The following is a 24,034-nucleotide window of genomic DNA, read 5'->3' as shown; positions in this document are numbered from 1 at the left end:
ATGTACTAGTAGAGTAGGCAGACATCCCCATCTCGGCCTGCTTTCCGGGTTTACGGAGGGAGTACTTACCACTTCTTTCTAGGATCGGCTCCGTCATAGGGACTGTCCTGGAGACACCTTGTACGGCAGCATCAGTAGCTACCAAGGCGGCAGGCATCCCCTCAGTTCGAGTTTTGGTCAGAGATACCCACACACTCCCGAAGGTTATCCTTCTGCCTCGGGTGAGTGGGGGTTGGTTTAGACAGAGTGTGGAGTACTCGGGACTCCCGAACCAGTGCTTCATTTGCCGACAGATGGGCCATCTAGCGAAGGCCTGTCCACGGAGGAGGCCGCGACCTGCACCACAGCCTCAGCCCCAGCCTGACAGGGCTGGCCCGCAGCCACAGTCAGCGGCACAGCGCACACATACAGAGCCACCCTCCGAGCCTGGGGCTCCAGCGGAGGAGGGGTGGCAGTAGGCCCTTGGCCGACGACGCCAGGGGCCACAGCGTTAGCCTGGTACTCAGAGTGGCCCTCAGGTGCCTACTCAGCAGCAGTGGGTTTCCACGGGGAACCGCTTTGGTCCTCTTGAGCAGAAGGAGATCCCTTCGCCAGCCTCCACCTCCGCTTCACCATCAACAACCGCTCCCCCCCCAGAGTTCCCCCCCTCTTCCTCATCCTCCCCCCCGCCTTCTGCTCCCGTCGCCTCTCCACCTCGCCCCTCTACCTCTATCGCCCAATCCCGCCCCTCTTCTCCTCCGCTTCCCCCAGCTCCTTCTCCCCCGCCTCCTGCTCCAGTTTCACAGTCGACTCAGGGGACAGGTCCCTCTCCAACGGCTAGGAGATCTCTTGGCAGCGCTTTTGCCACGAGTCGCCTAGCAAGAGAGGGTCAGCCCTTTTGCGGCCCCCTTTGCAGATTGAGATGTCTTCCCTTGCAGCTATCCCTCGTGGTCTGACGAGCATTGACATCCGACGCCACTGGGACTTCTTCGACTACGGGTTTACTCGTTTTCTCGGCGATTCCGCAGCAGACCATGAGGCAGCCTGCTTCAGGGTCCATGTTTTGTTCCTCGCCGCTAGGGGGACAGAGGCCTTGGACTCAGCAGTTGGTTTCTCCTTCCCCCTCTGTGGTAGGGCCGAGACAGAGTGGTCCCTCGACTTAGTGGTGGGATGGATGCATACACAGGTCCTAGAGTTCTCTCACCACATGGGAGAACTTGGAGTTACAGATATGCTACAGACTTTGTGGCCATTGGCCAAGTTTGCGGTGACACCCCCAGACTCAGCAGGATGTAGGCACATTGTGGTGTACTTCTTTTGATACGCAGTGTTTACCTTGCTATGTATACATTCATGAGGACTCTTGGACAGAGGAGGTTCCTTTACGCACGGCTTGCTCTGCTTGGGCTTGGGCTAGGCACTCACTGCAGTCACGCCTATCTAGAGGACGCTCGGATGCGGATTACTCCCCATCCAAGCCAGCCTCAAAGATAGCCCGTCTTGCTGCGGCGGCGGCATCTGTTCTCTCTCGCTCCCCATGAGGATCGTCTCATGGAACGTGCAGGGACTAGGTGGGCCCCAGGTTTCAGTGACAGCGGGGCCGATTGCGTCAGGAGCTTCAGCGTTGCCTTGTGGGAGGAGAGATTGATCTCCTTATGCTTCAGGAGCACCATCTGTGTGAGAGCCGCATTCGGCGATGTGGCCAGATTTTGCGTGGACGATATGATACCTTTTGGTCAGCTGCTTTTGGACCTGGAGGCATCCAGGGTGGGGTATGTATGACTATTGTGGACTCTTTGCAGCAGGCCATTGTGGACAGAGGGATTATTGTGCCAGGCAGGGCTCAGTGGATTACTATGCAGGTTCAGAGTGGCCTTGTGGGCTTCCTGAACATCTATGCGCCCAATGTGGCGAGTGCTCGTGCAGAGTTTTGGTCACAGATTGTTGAGTCTTTGCCGCAGGCCGATCATTGGTGTATGGGAGGGGACTTCAACATGTTGGAGGACCCCTTCTGACAGGATTGGTGGCAGCCATGCTACTGTGCATGGAGTCGAGTTGGCAGCTTGGGAGAGGTTGTGTATGACTTTGAGGGTCTCGGATACATGGCAGCACTTTGGTTTTGTGAGGTCCCCAGACAGTCTTGCCTTCTCTAGATCGGACCCCAGAGTGGGAGGAGTGAATCTATCGCGGATAGATCGCTTCTACACTAGTGACCACTTCAGTGACTTGGGGGGATCAGTGGGCATCCTGGCAGGGACATCCTTCTCGGACCATGCACCAATGATCCTCACAGTGGCAGACAGGTAGAGAAGTGGGAGCACGATGCTTCGCATCCCAGAGAGGGTCTTGTTGGACTCGGCACTCAAAGAGAGGGTAGAGGCTCTCTGGACAAAGGGCATGGACAGCCAGGTTTCACCTGCAGACAGAGTGGCCTCAGGCCTAGCTCAGCTTAGCCACTTTTTTCTTCAGGAGTCTCTAGCTCGCCGGGCTGCAGCGAGAGAGGCGGAGCAACGTCTCAGACGAGGCATTGCTTCACTACAAAGGATGCAAGAGCAGCATCCAGACAGTCCATGGTTGGAGGAGCAGTTACAGCAGGCTCGACAGGAGCTTGCTAGCACAGAGGAGAGGCGTCATCAGTGGACTCAGGTGGGTGACAGAGTGACTGGTGCTTTTTTTGAGACAGTGGGACCTCGGCACTCGCATGCCAAGGTCATTCAGTTGAGGAGGCCCGATGGGTCAGTTGCTTGTGAGCCCGAGGATATGCGTGCAGTTGCTACTGACTTTTACCGTGAGTTACTGTCGGCTGAGCCTCAGTCAGAGCGGCAGGATGCATGCAGGGAGCAGGTTTGGGCACAGATGCCATGTCTTGTGACAAAGGAGATGCGCCAGAGGCTTGAGATGCCACTTCAGCTTGAGGAGCTGCACACGGCTCTTAGGGCCCTCCCTCGTGGTAGCTGTCCAGGTGAGGATGGGTTGACTCCCAGCTTTTTCTTGGAGTACTAGGACTTGCTTGGCCCAGATCTTTGTAGTGCTTTTCAGTACATTTTGCACACAGGAGTGATGCCTGACAGCATGAGTGAGGGCCTAATCTACCTCATTCCCAAGGAGGGTGGCTCCTTGGATGAGATTCGACAGTGGCGCCCCATCACCATCCTCAACTCAACCTACAAAATTCTTGCCAAGGCTCTGAATTTGAGGATTCAGCCACTTCTAGAGAGCCTTATACATGGGACTCAGACAGGTTTTGTCAAGGAATGCAGTATCCTTGACAACATCTTTCCTTTCTGGGAGGCTTCTGCCCTGGCACGGCTCCGTGGTGAGGACCTTGTGATTCTTCTTCTCGATTTTGAGAAGGCATACGACAGAGTTGACTGGGACTTTCTAGAGGGCACTCTACGCAGGATGGGCTTCTCAGATGCTTGGATCAGAGGGGTGTCAGCTTTGTACAAACAGGCTCACAGTCAGGTGCTTTTGGCAGGAGGGAGAGGTGAGCGCTTCATGCTCACACGCTCGGTCAGACAGGGTTGTCCTCTTTGCCCCTTTCTCTTTCTGTTCTATGCGGAGGCGATGAGCAGATTTTTGGTGTCTCAGCAGGTTGGTTTACGGGGCTTAGCACTCCCTATTCGGGGAGATGAGCTACTAGACGCTGAGTTTGCCGATGACTCAGCCTTGTACTTAGATGGCCAGGAGGCCAATCTTCACAAATGTGAGCACGCTTTGGAGACCTTCTGTTGTGCATCGGGCGCACTTATCAACTGGAGAAAGACAGTGGCTTTCTCAGTTGGTAGTGCTCCTGTGCCAGATTGGATGCGAGGAGAGGGTTTAAGGTGGATTCCCCCAAGGATTGCAATTCGGTACTTGGGTTGTCATGTTGGTTTGGACTTGTCTCCCGAGCAGCAGATTGCTCCACTTCTCCTGTCCATCAGGAGAAAGCTGTTACATTGGAGCTCAGCACGACTTTCGCTGGCTGGTAGAGTAGTAGTTGCCAACCAGGTGTTGTTGGCGACTATGTGGTACATCACATCCTGCTGGATTTTCTCGAGTTCCTGTATCAACTAGGTAGAGAGGCTGATCAGGAACTTCCTTTGGTCAGGAAGTGACACTCAGATAGCCCGAGCCAAGGTGGCTTGGTCGGTCATCACGCTTCCTTGTTCTCAGGGAGGGCTTGGGATCACTGATCCAGCACAACAGAGCAGAGCCCTTCTTGGGAAGTTCATAGTCAGAGGACTTCTTCCAGGTGAGGAGCCCTGGAAGGACTTCTTGCTACAGAGGCTTCGTGCCAGGGTGCCTCAGTCAGGAGGCCCTTGGCAACCTTTGACCAGATGGATCTTTACAGAGATGCGCAGAGTTGGTTTGAGCTGGAGACTGGAGGACCGCTTCGCTGTGAGTTTGCTTTGATCTTGGGAGCTCTTAAGACGTGGCCTGGAGCAGAGACAACCGACGTGCACGGAGGAGCGCCTACGGCAACCCCTCGTCTGGAACCCCATGGTTAGCACTCAGAGAGGCCACTTGGTTGGTAGTCGGCCTCATGTTTCCTGGGGTCCCATGGCAGCAGGTCCAACGCGCTCTCTAGGTGACTGGCTAGAGTTCACAGGTTTGTCAAAGGAGGTGCAGGGTTTCCAGCTACAAGGCATGAGAGGGGTGCAGAGCATGTGTCAGGACATCTCAAAGTCAGTTCCAACAGAGTGGCTCACGCCTCTCGAGCCAGTAGCACCCCGGTGGATGGGAGACTTCACATGACTGGAGGTTCTCATTTCAGTCAGGGCCTGCTCAGAGACTGTCCCAGCCCTGTTCTTCGAGCTTCAGGGTGGAGGACAATTACAACGAGTTGTAGTAGAGGCCCCGCAGGTAGCAGAGTGCTGTTTCAAGAGGATCCGAGTTGTGGGCATATGTGGGAGGACTTGCGTCATAGACCCTAACCCAGCAGCTCTTGAGACTGGACACTGGAGGCTATGGGCTTGGGAGTGTTGTCCACTGGCACGAGTACAGTGGGATCCTGGTGAGTGGCTATGGAGGGATCCCTTCTCTTCTCCAGACCACCCAGGAGTCCCCTTCTTTCAGTACACTGTTCGGCTTGGACGTCATATACTTGCAGCACAGAGAGAGGCCCGCCCAACTGCAACACGTCATTGGCAGGAGGAGGGCCTCAGTCGAGTTCTTGGCAGCCTTTTGGCAGAGGCTGTGGGACTCCAGACAGCCGAGGCGTGTCACTTTGTTTCAGTGGCTGGTTGCACACAGAGCTACAGCAGTAGGGAGCTGGCTTGTGCATAGTGGTCTCTCGGCCACATGTGCAGCCTGTGACCAGTTGGTGCGTCATTGTCTTTGGGACTGTCCCTCAGCCCAGCAAGTGTGGCTACGAGTTCTTCAGCTGATGCCTACTCTCTCCACGGCTAGACAGTACACTTGGGGGGCAGCGGCTTGGTCCACTCTCACGGGCCCGGCACTTCAGTTTGAGCTATCTTCCACCAGCAGGATGATAGTGATACAGGGGGGACGACCTACACTCCAGCCTGCTACAGAGCTTACTCCACAGGAGTGGTGCAGTGAGAGAGAGGAGTGTTGGGAGCTCATCAGTGGCCTGACACTTTGGTTCATCTGGCGGGCTCGTTGTTTCCGCATTTTTGAGGCTCGCTCTGTGCCACCAGCAGAGACTGTTCGTGACTTTTGGCTAGAGCTGATCCATACTCTCAGAGGACAGCTAGAGGGACTACAGGGCAGCTCCGACCGCATGCGGGGGCGCCGCGAGGCTTTCCTTCGACTCTGGAGCCCTGGGCCTTTCTTCACCAGTGTCCAGGGTGTGCTCAGATGGCACTACCGACCACCTGTGTGGCTCTTCCCTCCTCCCATCTCTTGATTTAGCCTCATTGTATATATGTTGTTCTTTCATTGGGAGAGTCTCTTCTTCGTTTGTTGTAGCCCTCTCTTGCAGAGGTGGTTGTAGCCCTACGGGCAGTTTTCATTAACTAATAGAAGGATCTTTTTCTTGGAAAAAAAAAAGAATAAGAAAACTTCCAAAGACCCAAACTTAGGTAGTCCTGCCTGCACTGGTCGGGCATCAAGAGGAAAACAGACTCGCACCCCATCAAAGTCCAAACGTAAAAAGTGTAAAAATGGATTCCCAAAGAAACCAGTTGACAGAGGGGAAGGGAAAGTTGAAGCTGAAGCCCATTCGACTCTCTTACATAAGTCTTTCTTCTACCATTGCAATAGAGAGAGAGTGCTTATCCTTGCAGCAAACCCCATGGGCCATGTCACAGACAAAACAACTCTAAATCAGAGGCAAGCTCAACTGTTCGCAAGTTTTGAAGTTTCAGAAGTCCAATTCATCACCGTACAAGAGATGACAGCATAAGTGTTGTGTTCATGCCACTGATGCTAGAGCATAAAAGTAAGAATTCAAGTATTTCAGTGCCTGTGGAGAGAACATGTCTCCTTTGTCTTCTTCACACTTTTTCATTCATTGTACATAACTAGTACAAGAGCTGACAGTGTAAGTGTTGTGTTCATGCCACTGATGCCAGAGTGTAAAAATGAGAAGTCAAGTATTTCAGTGCAAACATTCCATGCCCAATCGGATCCAAGGACTCCTCAATCACCTGCCAAACAAATGGTACTTTGGCTATTAATATTTACTTCGAGTCCAATCATCACCAGAGAACACCTCCACAATCAGAAACCATCGCTGATAACGCAAAAGATACAAATTGCTTGAAGCAGGGTAATCAAAATAAAGTTTTTGAACATCCAACCACGCCACAGTTTCAAAAATCCATCACAACCCCATCAACGAAATTCAGAGCTGATAACTATTGTGCAAGAAGCCTTCGAAAAGTAAGGGTTGCAATTTCACCTCAACAAAACACGCAACCCCTGACCAAAATGCAACTCTGCACTTTGTTTCAAATCTGTCATTTTTTATGATGAGAGGGCTTAAAAATGCCAACAGGAAAGGCCCAGTTTCTAACAGCAATGTTGCAATCCTCCATATTCAAAATTTACAATTGGCATCAAATGAACTCGAAGAAACATGTAATTGGCAGTAGGAGTCACAAGCGCTCCTCGTGGGATTTCACCAAAAGTGATTTTTCAGTGGGAATTTCACAGCAGAGCCCTGCAAGTTGTAACTACCAACACTTCTCAAACACTCTCCAAGTCTCCAGTCCCCCAGGACCCAGGTTCGTATTCGATTCATCACTTCTCCAGGGATTGCTCATGATTGTTCTACTCTCAATGAAGCAGCAGTGCAATAATTTGGCCTCCTCCAAAAGTATGGGGTAACAATGCTCATTTTCCTGAGTTTTAGGTTAATGGGCTTCAAGTAGGCAGTAAAGGGGCCATCATAAAGTAGGCGGTAAAGGTGCCGCCGTAATGGAGGTTGGGTTCAAAAATTCAGAGGCTCCTACATCTTCAGCCCCATCAATGTGCGGTTCTGGAAAACCCTAAAAATTGGGTATTTTCCACTTAAGCAATACATTTTGTTTTGCTGCACCTTATGTTAATATCACCAAAGGTAGGAACCTTAAGTAACCACCGCACTCCGAAGTATGATGGTTGCTCAAGGTAGGGAGCTCTTGGTCAGTGGGCAAGCTAACTACTACCAGGACCTACCATGCAGAGGTGGTCCCCCCTAGGGTCTCTCTCCTCTCTATACATGTGTGTGCATGTGTGTGCGTGTGCGTGTGCATGCCGGTTTCCCATCTCCTGCAATGCTTCAGAACCTTTCCTGATTGGTGCCCTCTTCCCTCGTTCCCTTGTCATCATCTTTTCAGTTGTTGATTTTCAGCCAGATCTCTCTCCTACAGTGTCCCTTCACCTTCCTGCTAGCATATGGTGCTTCGACATCAAGAGAATTGCTTGTCATCACCAGTTTTCAGCTGTGACAGCAGCCCCCTCTTGTGTTTTGTTGTGGTCAGGCGGTGATCTTGCTTCTTTGGCGACCTTTCGACTTCCGCTTTGATCATTTCCCCTTTGCTCGTTGGTTTGGTGCTTTACTTATCGGTACCTGCCGACAGGGCCCTGGGGACACTAGAACTAATCAAAAGGGCTAGCGGCTGGCTGTACGGAACCCCGTTAATCACGTTGCAATGCTGACGTGGCTGGCCGTACGGATTCCCGCAAAACTCATTGTTATGCTGACGTGGCAGGCCGTATGGAATTCCTTTATGCGCTGGCTGCTTTTGGGGAGCCAAGTGCTTTTGAGTTTGGAAGCTTTTCATGTATTGCTTTTCGCATGGCCAAGGGCCTTTAAATAAGTCCCCTGGGCTCTCTCTGGCTCACTTGTGCTGACGAGCCGTTGAGCAGAGGAGACCCACAAGCAACTGTACTTTGCTCAAGCATTAATACAAAAAGAAATACCGAAAGGGGCGCTAGTCTTTGGGGCCAATCTTTGTGGGCACGGAACTATGTCGGGCCGTGTCGACTCAATTGAACTGTGAATTAAGTGTGAAGTATTTTAAAGTGATTCTCTTTCGTGTGTCGTGCTAGATTCCCAACTTGGGGTGTCCAAGTTTGTTACACTGGTATCAAAGCTCAGTCGATTTCTCTTCTACCAGGAAATCCGATCTTTTTTTCCCACGACACACACGGATTCTTCTGGCAAGAATCAGTAGACTCTTCTTGCCACCTCGGGAATGGGAGGCAGCACGGGAAATTCGAATGGATTAGCAGATCACGAATATGGGCCACCTCAGCCTACGCAGTATCAGCTAATGGAGATGCAACGTCTCCTTCTGGTTGATGGGTCCGCAAAGCAGATGCTTGAGTTTGCAAAGGATCCACAATATGCCAAATTTTTGACCTGGCACCCGATTGACGAAGTGCATACGCATTGGCAGAAATCCATTGACCACACCAATAAAATCGGCCCTCAATAAATCTTCTACTCCAAGGATGTTTACTAAAGAAGAACTTGATGACGTTGTCGAAAGACGAGTCAACCAACTTTTGGGGGCAAAGAAACCATCGAAGAAACACAAGAAGGGTAATGAATACCCCGGTTATTTGGGCGGTCAATCTTCTTTTGCAAGCGCAAGAAAACAGAAGAAGCATGTACGCTTCGAACATGCTTCTTCTGTTTACTCCTCTTCTAACAGTTCGGATAGCTCTTCCTCTTCCGATTCAAGTGAAGAAGACAGAAAGGGCAAGAAACGAAGAAAGAATCAAAGATTTGGAAATAACAAGAAGAAGGCAAAGAAGAGCAGATCATACCACAGATCTCAACATGTTTCTGATTGTTTTGATGAGGATTCATCCTTCTCTGAGAGTTCGGACTCCAATGACCACATATTCTATTCAAAGAAGAAACACTTCTACAGAGCCAACCAATATGACTTTCTCGAGGACAAGGGCAAAAGGACCAAGGAATTTAAGGAGAGTGGACAAGCACTCAAGTTTGAATCCTTTTCAAGATTTCGAGATGCTCCCAAGGCTTTAGCCTTTATTCAGTAGTTTGACATAGCATTCTCTAGAGGGCGCTACTCAGAGCACTCCAAAATTAGGAGGGCGGCATCATTCGTAAAAGGAAATACATGAACGTGGCGGTCCACTCTTCTTTTAAGGAAAGAAGCCCCTACCAAGTGGTTAAAATTCAAACGGCTCTTCATTTCTTCCTGGCTGACTCAGAAGTACGAACGAGATGTGATTACCGCTTGGAACTATCTTCGGATGACCAAGGCTAACACTTTGGATGCTTATTGTGAGAGATTTTGGGATGATTTTCTACCGGCCTCTTCTTTTAAGAATTTTAAGAAGGTCACTTTTAAGCAACAAATCAAGCGGGTTTGCTGTGGACTTCCCAAAGAGATCTGAGATTACTGCCTTGAGCACAAGTCCGAGTCCATATAACAATTGATGGGACATGCTAAGCAGGGATTTGCTATGCATTCGGGTAACCTGACTTACCCCAGTGATCAAGTTTCGACACCAAGGACTAGATAGAATTCAACAAATGATAATAGAAGAAGGAAGTTTCAAAAAAGAAGGATGCACGACCTCGATTGACCGAGGAACACAGAGCAGACTACCTCAAGGAGGGGAAGTGTTTGACTGCAGAGAACATGACACATCTCTGCAAGGTGCCCCAAAAAGGCACAGCGAGGACAATCAAAAGACAACCCAGAGAGTTCTAGAACAGCTAAAGAACGTGGCAGAAAAGGAAAGATGAAAGCAGGACTCGTACTAGATTGTATGGGGATTGACCCGAATCAGATAAATGAAGGCACAGAACTTTGCCGCGCATGGGGCAAAGTACGAGATCAGGAAGCCCTCATCTTTTTTGACGGAGGAGCCAAGCCAACTTTATTTTATTTGAATTGGCGGCTCGACTTGGAATTACGCCCGACAGAATGGGGCCACAGCCGGAGGTAGTTCTAGCGGCAGTCGGACGGGATGTTGCCATTACACCTGTCATTGGCAAACTTCGTTTGCATTGTCAAGGGTATTAGGGCACGAGGACTTTTACATCATGCCTTTGGAAGGGTGTGACGTCCTCCTAGGAATCCCTTGGTACCACAAGAAAAACGCCGCAGTTGATTATCAGGCTAAGAAAGCGACTTTGACGAATGAGAAGGGTAGGAAAATTGTGCTTGATGTAAAATTGAAGGGCGAGTCCGTCCCTATTGTATCGGCTTCTGCCAGTTCAAAATTAATGAAATCGAGTCTTTTCGTTTACTCGATCTACTTGAAAGAATTGAATAATGAACAAAGAACCAATATGTTTGAATTGGATAAGGAACGACAAGAAAAATTAAACACAGAGGCTGATTGCTTCTCTGAAGGCCTCCTGGGCACATTACCTCCACCTCATCCTGAGGACCATATGATTGATTTGATTCCTAGAAGTACACCACCAAACCGGACACCTTATCGAGTTAGCCGAGCACAGAATGAAGAAATAATGAACCAAGTAAAAGAACTTCTAGAAAAGGGTCTCATCCAACCTATGCGCACTTCACCTTTCTGTTCTCCGGTACTACGGATCTTGGAGAATGTGCATTGACTATAGAGCTCTCAATCAAATCATCATCAAGAACCGATTCCCTATTTCAAGGATCGATGATCTTCTCGATAGACTTCAGGAATCCGCTTACTTCAACAGAATTGATTTGAAAAGTGGATATTATCAAATCCAGATCGCTCCGGGAGATGTCTACAAGACAGCTTTCCGGACATCTTTTGATTATGAATATTTTATTATGCCTTTTGGACTCACGAATGCTTCAACAACATTTAATCAGATGATGGATAGGATTTTCCGAAAGTACCGACACTTTCTTTGACGACATTATAGTTTTCTCCAAGAATGAAGATGAGCACAGACATCATCTGCTGAAGGTCTTTCAGGCATTGCGGAAGCATAGATTTGTTATCAATGTCAAAAAGAGTGTGTTTTTCTTACCGGAGATACATTTCTGTTAGCTGTAGCGGAATGAATGTTTGCGCTTTGCTCAAGATGAGTGCTCCGAACTGTGCTCAAGGTTCCTTTTGTTCTTATGGAAGGGAGAGCCTTCCGTTCTTAATGAGAGAATGCTATGATCACAAACAAAGTGAATGGACACTGTGCGTGCAAGTGTATGAGACTGAGAGAGAGAGAGAGAGAAGAGAGATACGACACTAGAGACGTTGTAAAACCCTCCTCTGAAGGACCCACTCTCGTCGGCGAGAGTGGTCTACTATTGATTGCACAAACTGGTACAATGGGAATGCATGTGACTGATGCAAGTCTAGGCTATGTCGGTGATGACGACGGGGATGACGAGACCGACCTAAGGGCTGAATCTGCAATCTTTCTACTGCTGACCAAAAACACTGTGGGCTGAAATCTGCTGCAGGTCCGAAAACGCTGATTTTTGGGGCTGTTTCTGTGGGTCTTTGTCGCTGAAATTCTGCATGTTTAGGGCTGAAAACAGAGGTTCCTAAAGGCTGAAAACTGATGATCTTTCCGGGCTGAATCTGCTGCTTCTTTATGGGCTGAATCTGCTACTCTTCTATTGCTGAAAATCACTGGCGTAGTTCTCTTTGAGCCTCACGCTCGGCCTCCAAGGCCACTCTTTGAGCTGCACGCTTGGCCTCCAAGGCCGCGCTTCGTACTGCCGCTTCCTCCTTTCTTTGTTCTTTTCTTTCTTTTCGTTCGTCGCGCTCGAGTTCTAAAGCAATGCGATTTGCTTCTTGTTGTGCCAACGCAATTCGATTTGCTTCTTGTTGTTGGGCCATCATGTTCATGCGAGTCTCTTCTTGTTTGGCCATCATGTCCAAAATCTGCTTGACCATTGCCTCCATAGGGTTTGGTACACTTTGTGGCGTAGATGGCAAAGAGGGAGGGTCGGAAAAATCTTTTGGTCTCATGCTCACCACCTGAATGCGAAGTATCTATTCCGCTTCGGGTGATGACCATGCACTATGATCTTTGGTTCTTAAGTCCAGAGGGACTTGGGTTCTTGAGGGTCTTGGGTTCTTGGGTTCTTGAGGGTCTTGAGGTTCTTGAGGTTTTCTTTCGCTTGCAAACCATGTTTGAGAAGGATCTTCTCTTCACCCGAGTTCTACTCCTTTCCGCGGGCACACCCCTTGGCGGCCTTGCGCTCACACCAACGTCGCTTTTTCCCACTTCACGTCGATTGGCCGGCCGCTAGGTGCACAGTGCGCTCTCAATGAGTGAACAGAGACAAGAGAGGAGGCTGGACAACCCTTCTTTCTTGGGATTCCTGTCACTCTTCAAAAACACGATTAGGAATCGACACGCCCAAGCGAACTTGGGTTCGTGCGATCGCAACAAGCAAAAAAAATTCTTGTGATTCTTGTGGTTCTTTCCTTGAGTGATATAGAACACTGCCAAAGTTCTGATACCAATGTTAGGTTCAGTGGAATGAATGTTTGCGCTTTGCTCAGATGAGTGCTCCGAACTGTGCTCAAGGTTCCTTTTGTTCTTATGGAAGGGAGAGCCTTCCGTTCTTACTGAGAGAATGCTATGATCACAAACAAAGTGAATGGACATTGTGCGTGCAAGTGTACGAGACTAAGAGATAGAGAGAGAAGAGAGATACGACACCAAAGACGTTGTAAAACCCTCCTCCGAAGGCCCCACTCTCGTCGGTGAGAGAGGTCTACTATTGATTGCACAAACTGGTACAATGGGAATGCATGTGACTGATGCAAGTCTAGGCTATGTCGGTGATGACGAGACCGACCTAAGGGCTGAAATCTGCAATCTTTCTACTGCTGTCCAAAAACGCTATGGGCTGAAATCTGCTGCGGGTTCGAAAACGCTGATTTTTGGAGTTGTTTCTGTGGGTCTTTGTCGCTGAAATTCTACAGGTTTAGGGCTGAAAACAGAGGTTCCTAAAGGCTGAAAACTAATTATCTTTCCGGGCTGAATCTGCTGCTTCTTTATGGGCTGAATCTTCTACTCTTCTATTGCTGAAAATCGCTGAAATTCTGCATGTGCTGAGGTCCAAAAACGATAGGGAAGCTGGTCCAAAAACGCTAGCTTATCTGTGACCTCCGGCGATGAATGATGATGCTGATGCAAGCGCTAGTGGTTGGGAGGTATTGCGATGACTGCTGATGCAAAAACGCCAAGGCTGAGGCTTGCTTTCCAAAAACGATAGTGGAAGGGGGGAAAGAGAGAGCTTTCCGTCTTATGGAGAGTGCTGTGATCACGAACAAAGTGAGTGGATATTGTGCGTGCAAGTGAATGAGACTGAGAGAAGGAGAGAGAAGAGATACGACACCGAGAGGTTGTAAAACCCTCCTCCGAAGGCCCCACTCTCGTCGGCGAGAGTGGTCTACTTTGATTGCACAAAGGTGTACAATGCGTATGCAATGGACTGATACAATGGGACTATGCCGATGACGACGACGGTGATGACGAGAACGACTTGATGGCTGAAATCTGTGGTCTTCGATCTGCTGTTTTTCGAGACTGTTTCGGTGGCTGAAAATGACTGTTTTGGCTGCGTTTTGATGGCTGAAAATGGGGGACCATCTGCAACCTTCTTGGGGGATGATCTGCTACTGTGCTTAGGCTGAAAACTGCGTTTTCTTACCGCTGAAATTGCAGGTCAAAAACGCTGGCTGCTGATCCAAAACGCTGGGCAGATCTGCATTTGCAAAACAAAAACACTGGTATGCTGGACTTACTGTTCTGCTAGCGTTAGCATAATGCTGAAAACGCTGGGAAATTCAGCCGTGCTGGCCTTAGCAAAAACGCCAAGGGGCTGGGCTGATGCTGAGGTTCAAACGCTAGGGATTGGTATGGTTCTGTCGCGGGAAAACACCGGGGATGGGCTGATCTGCAAGGGGCTAACGCCGGAAGATGGCGATGGCTGGAAATTCAGCCGTGCTGGCCTTAGCAAAAACGCTAAGGGGCTGGGCTGATGCTGAGGTTCAAACGCTAGGGATTGGTATGGTTCTGTCGCGGGAAAACACCGGGGATGGGCTGATCTGCAAGGGGCTAACGCCGGAAGATGGCGATGGCTGGATCTGGTAAAAAATGCCAAGGATGGAAGCGGGATCTGCTGGCAATGGTGCTGCAGGGGGTACTGCTGAGAAGTTGCCTGTTGAGCAGGAAGCTCCTGCTGGCTCTTCTGCCAGAAAGTGTGAACTTTGGTTTGCTTATATATTAACTTAGCAAAATTGCCCTACCTACTTTTGTTGGAAAGTCATTTAAAAATAATAAGTGAAAATCCCAATAAATAGGAAAATAGGCTAGATGCACTGGAAAATTCCCCTAACTGATGCGAATGGATTCTGATGGGAATTCCGATGATCATGCTGTGTGCAACTGGAGGATATGCATCTATGCTAAGTGACTGGGCATGCACGGTCTACGAATAGACTCACAAAAGTGCCAGATCACTGCTAATCTAAACTTGATTGAACCCTACTGTGGTGTAGCTTGTCCACGGACACATAGGGTTGGGATGTGTCACGTGACATCCCCTCCTTTTCGAAGTGAGAGACTGGTACCGAACTATATGGCGTCGAGGGAGATCACCAACAGCATTCGGAATCCTGGAAGGGACTCTTCGCCGGCCCACTCTGCTGTGTGGGTCGAGCGGTACTTGAACTTCATAAAGGTCTGCAATGCTTGCTTCTTTGTCTTCAAAATCTCCTTTCTTGCTTCAACTTCGTCTAGAGTCCTGTTCTTTCGTCTTCAAGAATCTCCATGGCTGAAAATTCCTGAAACCATCTCCAACACAAAACCATGAACATACCCATTCCATGTAAAGTGAAGGAAAAAAATCTTTTCTCTAAAGACTCTGCATGCAATGTAGATGAACAAATAGACGGAGTGACAACCCGTTCATCCAACACATGCAAACAATGAGGTCGAATCTTTTCTGTTTGATCGAAATCAATCAACTGTGGCAAATCACAATGGAAATGCCCATGCTTGGTGCTCATACAATCATGTGCTCTTTCGAAAACTGTGTCATGACAAGGAAGAGACATGGAACGTGACTTTCTTACATACAAACTTTTCAGCTTTTTATGAACAATCCGCATACATTCGTGCTCATCCATGAGAGAAACGTGCTCAACATACAGTATGTCATGCCTAGGAAAAGGGATCACATAACGATGCTGACTAAAGTACAAGAAACCTTCACAAATGAAACACTCGAACAATGCGTGCATATCAATCATGCGAACACACGATACTTCTTGAGTGGTTCTTTGGACCAAGGCTCAAGAGCCAAGATCGCTTCTTCTTGAATTATCGAATCGTCTTGTGGGGGTTCTGTGGACCTCGACTCGAAAGCCAAGATCGGATCTTCGTGACTACTCGAATCTACAACGAGGTTAGCTTCGCTAGTAAAAGCATCCACTAACACATTATCCTTGTGAACAATCACATCTTCTTCATGCAATTCATCATGCTTGTCTTTTTCATCCAAATCATCATGCAAATCATGGTCAATCAAATCATCATCATGCTTCACATAATCATGCAAATCCTGTGTGTCATGCTGTGGAGAAAGAGAGACTGAGAGAATCTCCTTATCCCGAATCCTTTCAATCTTGTCCTGCATATTAGCAATGAGAGATGGAGCAGGAGAAGTATCCACTCCATGAAAGACAGTAGGAGAATCACTTTTGGCATTGAGAGTTAAAGTGCTAGCCTCCCAATCAACGAGAGGGTTTATTTCACGAAACCATTTCATGCCTAAAATCATATCAAATCCTGAGAGAGGAGAAACAACAAATCTTCTAGTGAAGGCAGTCTGTTGAATTGCAAACAACACATCAAGGCGCTCCTTCGTGATGAGAGCGTCCATACCAGGACGAAAGCCAAAGACCTCGATAGGAGATCTCGAACTAACTTCGAGGCAGGCTCTCTCAACAAGAGAGGGGCTGATCACATCATGCATACTATCTGGGTCAAACAATATAACAAAACGGTGCCCCGACGTACGACCATAACATTTAATGAGAGAATCATCAATGGGAGGGTCCTGAGAAACTTTGGGCACAATCGTGTTATCATTCATTGCATTGACAGATGTAGTGGGTGTTGTGGTTTCTTTAGATTCATTCGATTCAAGCTTAGGACATGTTCTTTTTATGTGACCCTTAATGTGACAATGAAAACAACGACCTTCTTTAGAATAAGTGCTTTGCTCTTCCGAAGTGATGTAACCTCCTACAATTCCTTGTGCTACCTTTTCATCTGGAGTAAGCTTAGGCTTAGCAATTGTGTTAGCCTTACCCTTCGATTCATTGGAAGAATTCTTTGATGAGATACTGTTGGTAGATTGGTTAGAAGAGTTATCATTCTTACCGTTCTTACCGTTCTGAGGGTTCTGAGAAGTCTGCGAGGTACTTGTGGAAGTCTTGTTCTCCTTGGGCTTTCCCTTGTTGTGCTTTATCTCCTGTGTGAGCAATCGCTACCGCCTTGTTGAGATCGATTGGATCGAATACCTCGACATCGTACTTGATATACTCGTCCAATCCAAAGAGAAAAGCCTCTTTGCGTTCATCATCCGACATGCGAAGTTGGGTACCTAGCTGCAAAACACGATTAGAAAAAGACATGATCGGCATACCATTTTGCTTGAGAGCTCGCCAATCGTCCTTCAATCGTGCAAGGTACTGAGGTGGCATAAACCGCGCCTTGAGCTTGTCTTGGAAATCAACCCAACTAAAAGAGAGGGACGTGAAATCGTCGGCTGCCTCTAGGTGCGCAGCTAGTTGTGCCTCTTGCCATGCGTGGTACCAATTAATGGCATCACCGGCAAGGTACATAGCTGCCGTCAAAACTTTGCTATTGTTTGTCTTCTTAGTTGTCGCAAAGTAAGCATTAAATTGATGCAACCAAGAATGAATAACAGTAGCGTCCATCTTACCGTCATACTTACTGAAAGTCAACTTTTCTGTGACTGGATGGTTGGAATCCGTGTCGTGGCTTGCGCCGCTTGCCGAACTTCCACGATCTTTGGGTGGATCGGTCTTCGAGGCTAGGATGTGGGAAAGAAATTCTTGATGGCGAATCTCCCTTTGAGCCATCGCACTCGCGTTTGAAAGTAAGCCGATTTTCTTTTTGTTTGGCGGCAAGAGCAATGCGCTCACACTCCTGAGCACGGCGATTTTCATCACGCTCGCGGTCCTTGGCTTCTTGTGCTTCTGCTTTGCTTGCGAGTTGTGCCAATGCAACTCGATTCGTTTCTTGGTGTTGTGCCATCATGTCCAACATCGACTTGACCATCATCTCCATAGGAGTGAGTGCAACTCGTGGCGTAGATGGCGAAGGGGGAGGGTCGAAAAAGTCTCCTGGTGGGGAAAAATCTTCGCCGCCTCTCTCATGCTCATCACCTGTATGCGAAGTATCCATTCCGCTTCGGGTGACGACCATGCACTATAATCTTGGGTTCTGAAGTTCGCGAGGAACTTGGGTTCTTGAGGATCTTGAGGTTCTTGAGGTCCTTGATTCGTGAGAATCTAAGGTTCTTGAGGTTCTTGAGGTTCGTGAGTCTTGAGGGTCTTGGGTTCTTGGGGTTCTTGAGGTTTTCTTTCGATTGCAAATCGCGTTGGAGAAGGAACTTCTCTTCACCCGAGTTCTACCCTTTTCTGCGGGCGCACCCCTTGGCGGCCTTGCGCTCACACCAAGGTTGCTTTTTCCCACCTCACGTCGATTGGCCAGCCGCTAAGTGCACGGTCCGCTCTCAATGAGTGAAAAGAGACACAAGGGGAGGCTGGACAAGCCCTTCTTTCTTGGGATTCCTTTCACTCTTCAACAAAACACGATTAGGAGTCGCCACGCCCAAGTAAACTTGGTTCGTGCGATCTTCAACAAGCAAAAAAATTATGTGGTTCTTGTGGTTCTTTCCTTGAGTAATGCAGAACACTTCCAAAGCTCTGATACCAATGTTAGGTGCAGCAGAATGAATGTTGTATTTTCTCAAGATTAGTGATCCTTATTGCTCAAGGTTCCTTTTAGTTCTTAGGGAAAGAGAGAGCTTTCCGTCTTATGGAGAGTGCTATGATCACGAACAAAGTGAGTGGATATTGTGCGTGCAAGTGAATGAGACTGAGAGAAGGAGACAGAAGAGATACGACACCGAGAGGTTGTAAAACCCTCCTCCGAAGGCCCCACTCTCGTCGGCGAGAGTGGTCTACTTTGATTGCACAAAGGTGTACAATGCGTATGCAATGGGACTATGCCGATGACGACGACGGTGATGACGACAACAACTTGATGGCTGAAATCTTTGGTCTTCGATCTGCTGTTTTTCGGGACTGTTTCGGTGGCTGAAAATGACTGTTTTGGCTGCGTTTTGATTGCTGAAAATGGGGGACCATCTGCAACCTTCTTGGGGGATGATCTGCTACTCTGCTTAGGCTGAAAACTGCGTTTTCTTACCGCTGAAATTGCAGGTCAAAAACGATGGCTGCTGATCCAAAACGCTGGGCAGATCTGCATTTGCAAAACAAAAACGCTGGTATGCTGGACTTACTGTTCTGCTAGCGTTAGCATAATGCTGAAAACGCTGGGAAATTCAGCAGTGCTAGCCTTAGCAAAAACGCTAAGGGGCTGGGCTGATGCTGAGGTTCAAACGCTAGGGATTGGTATGGTTCTGTCGCGGGAAAACACCGGGGATGGGCTGATCTACAAGGGACTAACGCCAGAAGAGGGTACTCCAATGGCGATGGCTGGATTTGGTAAAAACGCCAAGGATGGAAGCGGAATCTGCTGCGATGGTGCTGCGGGGGGGTACTGCTGAGAAGTTGCATGTTGAGCGGGAAGCTCCTGCTGCCTCTTCTGCCAGAAAGTGTGAACTTTGGTTTGCTTATATATTAACTTAGCAAAATTGCCCTACCTACTTTTGTTGGAAAGTCACTTAAAAATAATAAGTGAAAATCCCAATAAATAGGAAAATAGGCTAAATGCACTGGAAAATTCCCCTAACTGATGCGAATGGATTGTGATGGGAATTCCGATGATCATGCTGTGTGCAACCGGAGGATATGCATCTATGCTAAGTGACTAGGCATGCACAGTCTACGAATAGACTCACAAAAGTGTCAGATCACTGTTAATCTAAACTTGATTGAACCCTGTTGTGGTGTAGCTTGTCCACGGACACATAGGGTTGGGATGTGTCACGTGACAACGGACACATAGGGTTAGATGTGTCACGTGACAATTTCTTTGGGCACATCGTTCTGTAGAAGGAGTGCATGTCACGAGCCAGACACCACGTGCCAATAGAAAAGAACAAACTGAACAAATTTCAGCACTTCAATAACAAAACTGAACTGAAAGAGAGAGCACACGCGACACAGTGGTGAAATTTTACCCCAAAGAGTACTGGCCCTTTTTTTATATTACTTGAACTCGGTACAATGCCGGTACTCGCACTCTGCACCTTCACCCAGAAGAGTGCCAGAGACTGAGCCTGTCACAAGGCGGGCACCACGTGCCAATAGAAAAGAACAGACTGAACAACTTTAAGCACTTCAAATAACAACTGAACTGAAATGGAGAGAGAGAGAGAGAGAGAGACGACACGCGACACGGAGTGGCGGAATTCCACCCCAGAGAGTATTGGCCCCAAACCTTGGCGCCCCTTTCGGTATTTCTTTATATTGCATCATCACAGTACAAGCCAGTACTCCAGACTCTGCACCTTCGTACTGAAGCATGCTAGAGAATGAGCCCTAGCCTCATATTTAAAGGCCCTTGGCCTAAAAAGCAGTTTACATGAAAAGCTTTCAAAATCAAAAGCTTCTGGTCCAAAAAGCAGTTTACATGAAAAGCTTTCAAACTCAAAAGCTTCTCGTCCAAAAAGCGATGCCAAAAGCTGCCAGCGTAAAACATTGAAATCCGTACAGCCTGCCACATCATCAGCCAACGCAAAACGCAGAAATCTGCCCTTAGGGTTAGGGTTAGGGTTTTTGCAGTTTTAGGGTTTTTGGCACAGCAAAATTAGGGTTTGCAGGTTTTAGGGTTATAGTTTCAACAGTTAGGGTTTTTGGCAGAAATTAGGGTTAGGGTTTTTGCTCTCGGGCAACCACGTCATCACTTCGTGACACTTCTTCTGTTACTTGTTCTTCTTAGGGTTTAGGCCCCTCAGCCGACATCTGCAAGTTGGCTCCCTTCTTCAGGGCTTTGACACGTCAACAATTTGTTACATCTCCCCTTCTTGAAAGAGAGTAATCGTCCGCGATTACAGCATATCTGCAAAACAACTCAAGTTAGCTCAAAAATTTCCGAGGGTCATTCCGAGGGACAATCAATTTGCTCTTTTTATTAAGGAGTTAGCTTCTCCTTTATGCTCTTTTGATCAAGGAGTTAGCTGCTCCTATCGGTTGTTTTGATCAAGGAGTTAGCTTCTCCTTTCGTCCAGATCGGAAATCTTGATATTCCGGCGTAGTAAAATTAGCCATCACACCCAGACCGTACTGATCTTCCTCGGGTGTCTTGCTGCACTAAAATTACATACCCAGGCAATCTCATCCAATTAGGAGTATTCAATGGTTGGCACATCACATATGCATGTTACAAGACATAGAAACATAAAGCCGCCGATGAACACTCCTCCCGCATAACCTAACAAGGTCCGGGCAGGGAGATATTCAACGACTCCCTCATCACTCCTCCCGCATAACCTAAAAAGGTCCGGGCCGGGAGATATAGAGGCCTTTTACAACCAAACGCCCCCCAGACCGCAGCCTGCGTCGTTTGGAGGTGCTGAGAGTAACCACTGCTCAGACTTCTTAATACTCCTCCCGCATAACCATCCAGGTCCGGGCCGGGAGTCACACCAACAATTATTTTACAAGCATACAACCAAACGCTCCCCAGGCATCGGCCTGCGTCGTTCGGAGGTTTTCAAACATACAACGAAACACTCCCCAGGCATCGGCCTGCATCGTTCCGAGGTTCAAACAATACCAAAACAGTATTTCTCACTTCTCCACCCGGGAGTAAAATCACCAATCATTGAAACCAGTATCAAACCAGAGTCAAACGATTCAAATCGGCACCAAAACAGGTTCAAAACAGATACCATCCATTTCAAACAAATTCCAAACAGGATCACCAACAAGATCAAACAAAACGCAAACTTAAAAAGCAATCTCGACATCAGTCGAGCTCGAAAAGTCGACTGACTTTCCATCCTGAAACCTGCACCAAAAATTAGGGTTAGGTTTCTTCCATAAGGTCGTAGCCGAGCACAGCATGGTCCATCAGCTCTTGGACAAACAGTGTTTCTTTGGCGGCGATGGTAGTCCCAAGATAGCAATCGCACTCGGTCTCCAAGTTCATCTGCTCGTGAAGAGACATCTACTGGGAGATGTCGAGAAACTTCAACTTATAATCTGCTAGGGTTTCCATGGCAAGCATTTCAGGATACCCCACTCTGCTAGAAGTTGCACTTTGGAGTATGCTGCTTGGTAGCTGTAGAAATCAACATCTGCATAGCACTGCTTCTGAGAAAAAACAGTGACTTGAAACAAATCTGGATCCTTCTCTTGCAAGTGATCTTAATTGGCTTATGCCCTGTAAGACACTGCGGTGAAGACGGGAGAGCGCCCAATGCGCGATGAAGTAAGGGTGGGAGTGGCTGATGAGTCCGGGTTGGAGGGCGCAGATATCCTCGAATAAAGCTCTGTCTGCTCTTTAATAAGTCCGGGTTGGAGGACGAAGATATCCTCGAATCAAATTCCAATAGCTCTGTCTGCTCTTTTGTAGGACCGGTATGCTTTTAGAAAAGCACACGCCTGATGCTCTGATACCACTGTCACAAGGCGGGCACCACGTGCCAATAGAAAAGAACAGACTGAACAACTTTAAGCACTTCAAATAACAACTGAACTGAAATGGAGAGAGAGAGAGAGAGAGACGACACGCGACACGGAGTGGCGGAATTCCACCCCAGAGAGTATTGGCCCCAAACCTTGGCGCCCCTTTCGGTATTTCTTTATATTGCATCATCACAGTACAAGCCGGTACTCCAGACTCTGCACCTTCGTACTGAAGCATGCTAGAGAATGAGCCCTAGCCTCATATTTAAAGGCCCTTGGCCTAAAAAGCAGTTTACATGAAAAGCTTTCAAAATCAAAAGCTTCTGGTCCAAAAAGCAGTTTACATGAAAAGCTTTCAAACTCAAAAGCTTCTCGTCCAAAAAGCGATGCCAAAAGCTGCCAGCGTAAAACATTGAAATCCGTACAGCCTGCCACGTCATCAACCAACGCAAAACGCAGAAATCTGCCCTTAGGGTTAGGGTTAGGGTTTCTACAGTTTTAGGGTTTCTGGCACAACAGAATTAGGGTTTGCAGGTTTTAGGGTTAGGGTTTGCAGGTTTTAGGGTTAGGGTTTCAACAGTTAGGGTTTTTGGCAAAAATTAGGGTTAGGGTTTTTGCTCTCGGGCAACCACGTCATCACTTCGTGACACTTCTTCTGTTACTTGTTCTTCTTAGGGTTTAGGCCCCTCGGCCGACATCTGCAAGTTGGCTCCCTTCTTCAGGGCTTTGACACGTCAACAATTTGTTACAGAGCCCTTTGCACATATTTAAAGGCCCTTGGCCTCAAAAGCAGTTACATGAAAAGCACTAAACTCAAAAGCATCTGGTTCAAAAGAGCTACACCCAAAAAGCTGCCAGCGTGTTTCACAGAAATCTAGCAAGCTGCCACGTCAGCACAATCAGCGCAAATTATGGAATTCTAACTGTTTGCAACCTCAGCAGTCCGAAAATCCGTACGGCAGTGTCACGTAGGTGGCTCTTCGCGCTTGTGTATGTGGACGTGCTTTTATTTTAATGCCTTTGGGTCACTTGGGCCCCATCAGACAAGGTCCCATAAGATGGCGGGAACTTCTCTTTGAAAATAGGCCTCTCGGAAAGACTTTGCAAGTTGGTAAAACTTCTTATGATGCTTCTGCTTCTTCACTTAGGGTTTAGGCCCCTCGGCTGGGATCTGAAGGTTGGCTCCGTTCTTCAGTGACTTGACATGTCAACAGTTTGTGACATCCCCCCGTCTTGAAAGAAAGTAATCGTCCACGATTACAGCATATCTGCAAAAAAATTCAAGTTAGCTCAAAAATTTCCGAGGGTCATTCCGAGGAACATTCAGAGGGACAATCAGTTTTCTCATTCCAAATTGGAGCTCTTGATTTCCAAGGTCGTTGGCTTCCCAAAAGAATCTCATCCAATAAGGAGTCTAATTCCATATTGGAACTCTTGATATTCTGGGTCGTTGGTTTCCCAAACGTATCTCATCCAATAAGGAGTCTCATTCCAGGTCGGAACTCTTGATATCCTGGGTCGTTGGCTTCCCAGAAGAATCTCATCCAATAAGGAGTCTCATTCCAGATTGGAACTCTTGATATCCTAGGTCGTTGATTTCCCGGAAGTATCTCATCCAATAAGGAGTCTCATTCCAAATCGGAACTCTTGATATCCTGGGTCGTTGACTTCCCAGAAGTATCTCATCCAAAAAGGAATATTCAGTGGTTGGCACATCACAATGCAACGCAAATGCTCACATATGCATGTTACAAGACACAATGAACAACGCCGCTGAGCACTCCCCTGAGACAAACGATCTACGGTATGA

General features: G+C 48.0%; 1 protein-coding gene across 2 annotated transcripts in view; it reads right to left on the bottom strand.

Annotated features, from left to right (window-relative positions):
- LOC147454723 (uncharacterized) overlaps positions 1-24,034 on the bottom strand; it is a 57,354-nt gene that overhangs the window by 3,663 nt on the left and 29,657 nt on the right. Inside the window, exon 3 of one of the 2 annotated variants that reach the window (XM_086517412.1) lies at positions 6,242-6,575. The exons of the other annotated variant lie outside the window; for it this stretch is intronic. The gene's annotated coding sequence lies outside the window, so the exon portion shown is untranslated. Of the gene's footprint in view, positions 1-6,241; positions 6,576-24,034 lie in introns of those variants that run through there. 2 annotated transcript variants of the gene reach the window in all.

The sequence above is a fragment of the Adiantum capillus-veneris genome, chromosome 7 (genome assembly GCF_014529385.1).
Source record: "Adiantum capillus-veneris isolate H3 chromosome 7, ASM1452938v2, whole genome shotgun sequence".
Classification (NCBI taxonomy): domain Eukaryota; kingdom Viridiplantae; phylum Streptophyta; class Polypodiopsida; order Polypodiales; family Pteridaceae; genus Adiantum; species Adiantum capillus-veneris.
The sequence above is the reverse complement of the archived record's forward strand: the minus strand, read 5'-3'. Positions and strand labels throughout refer to the sequence as shown.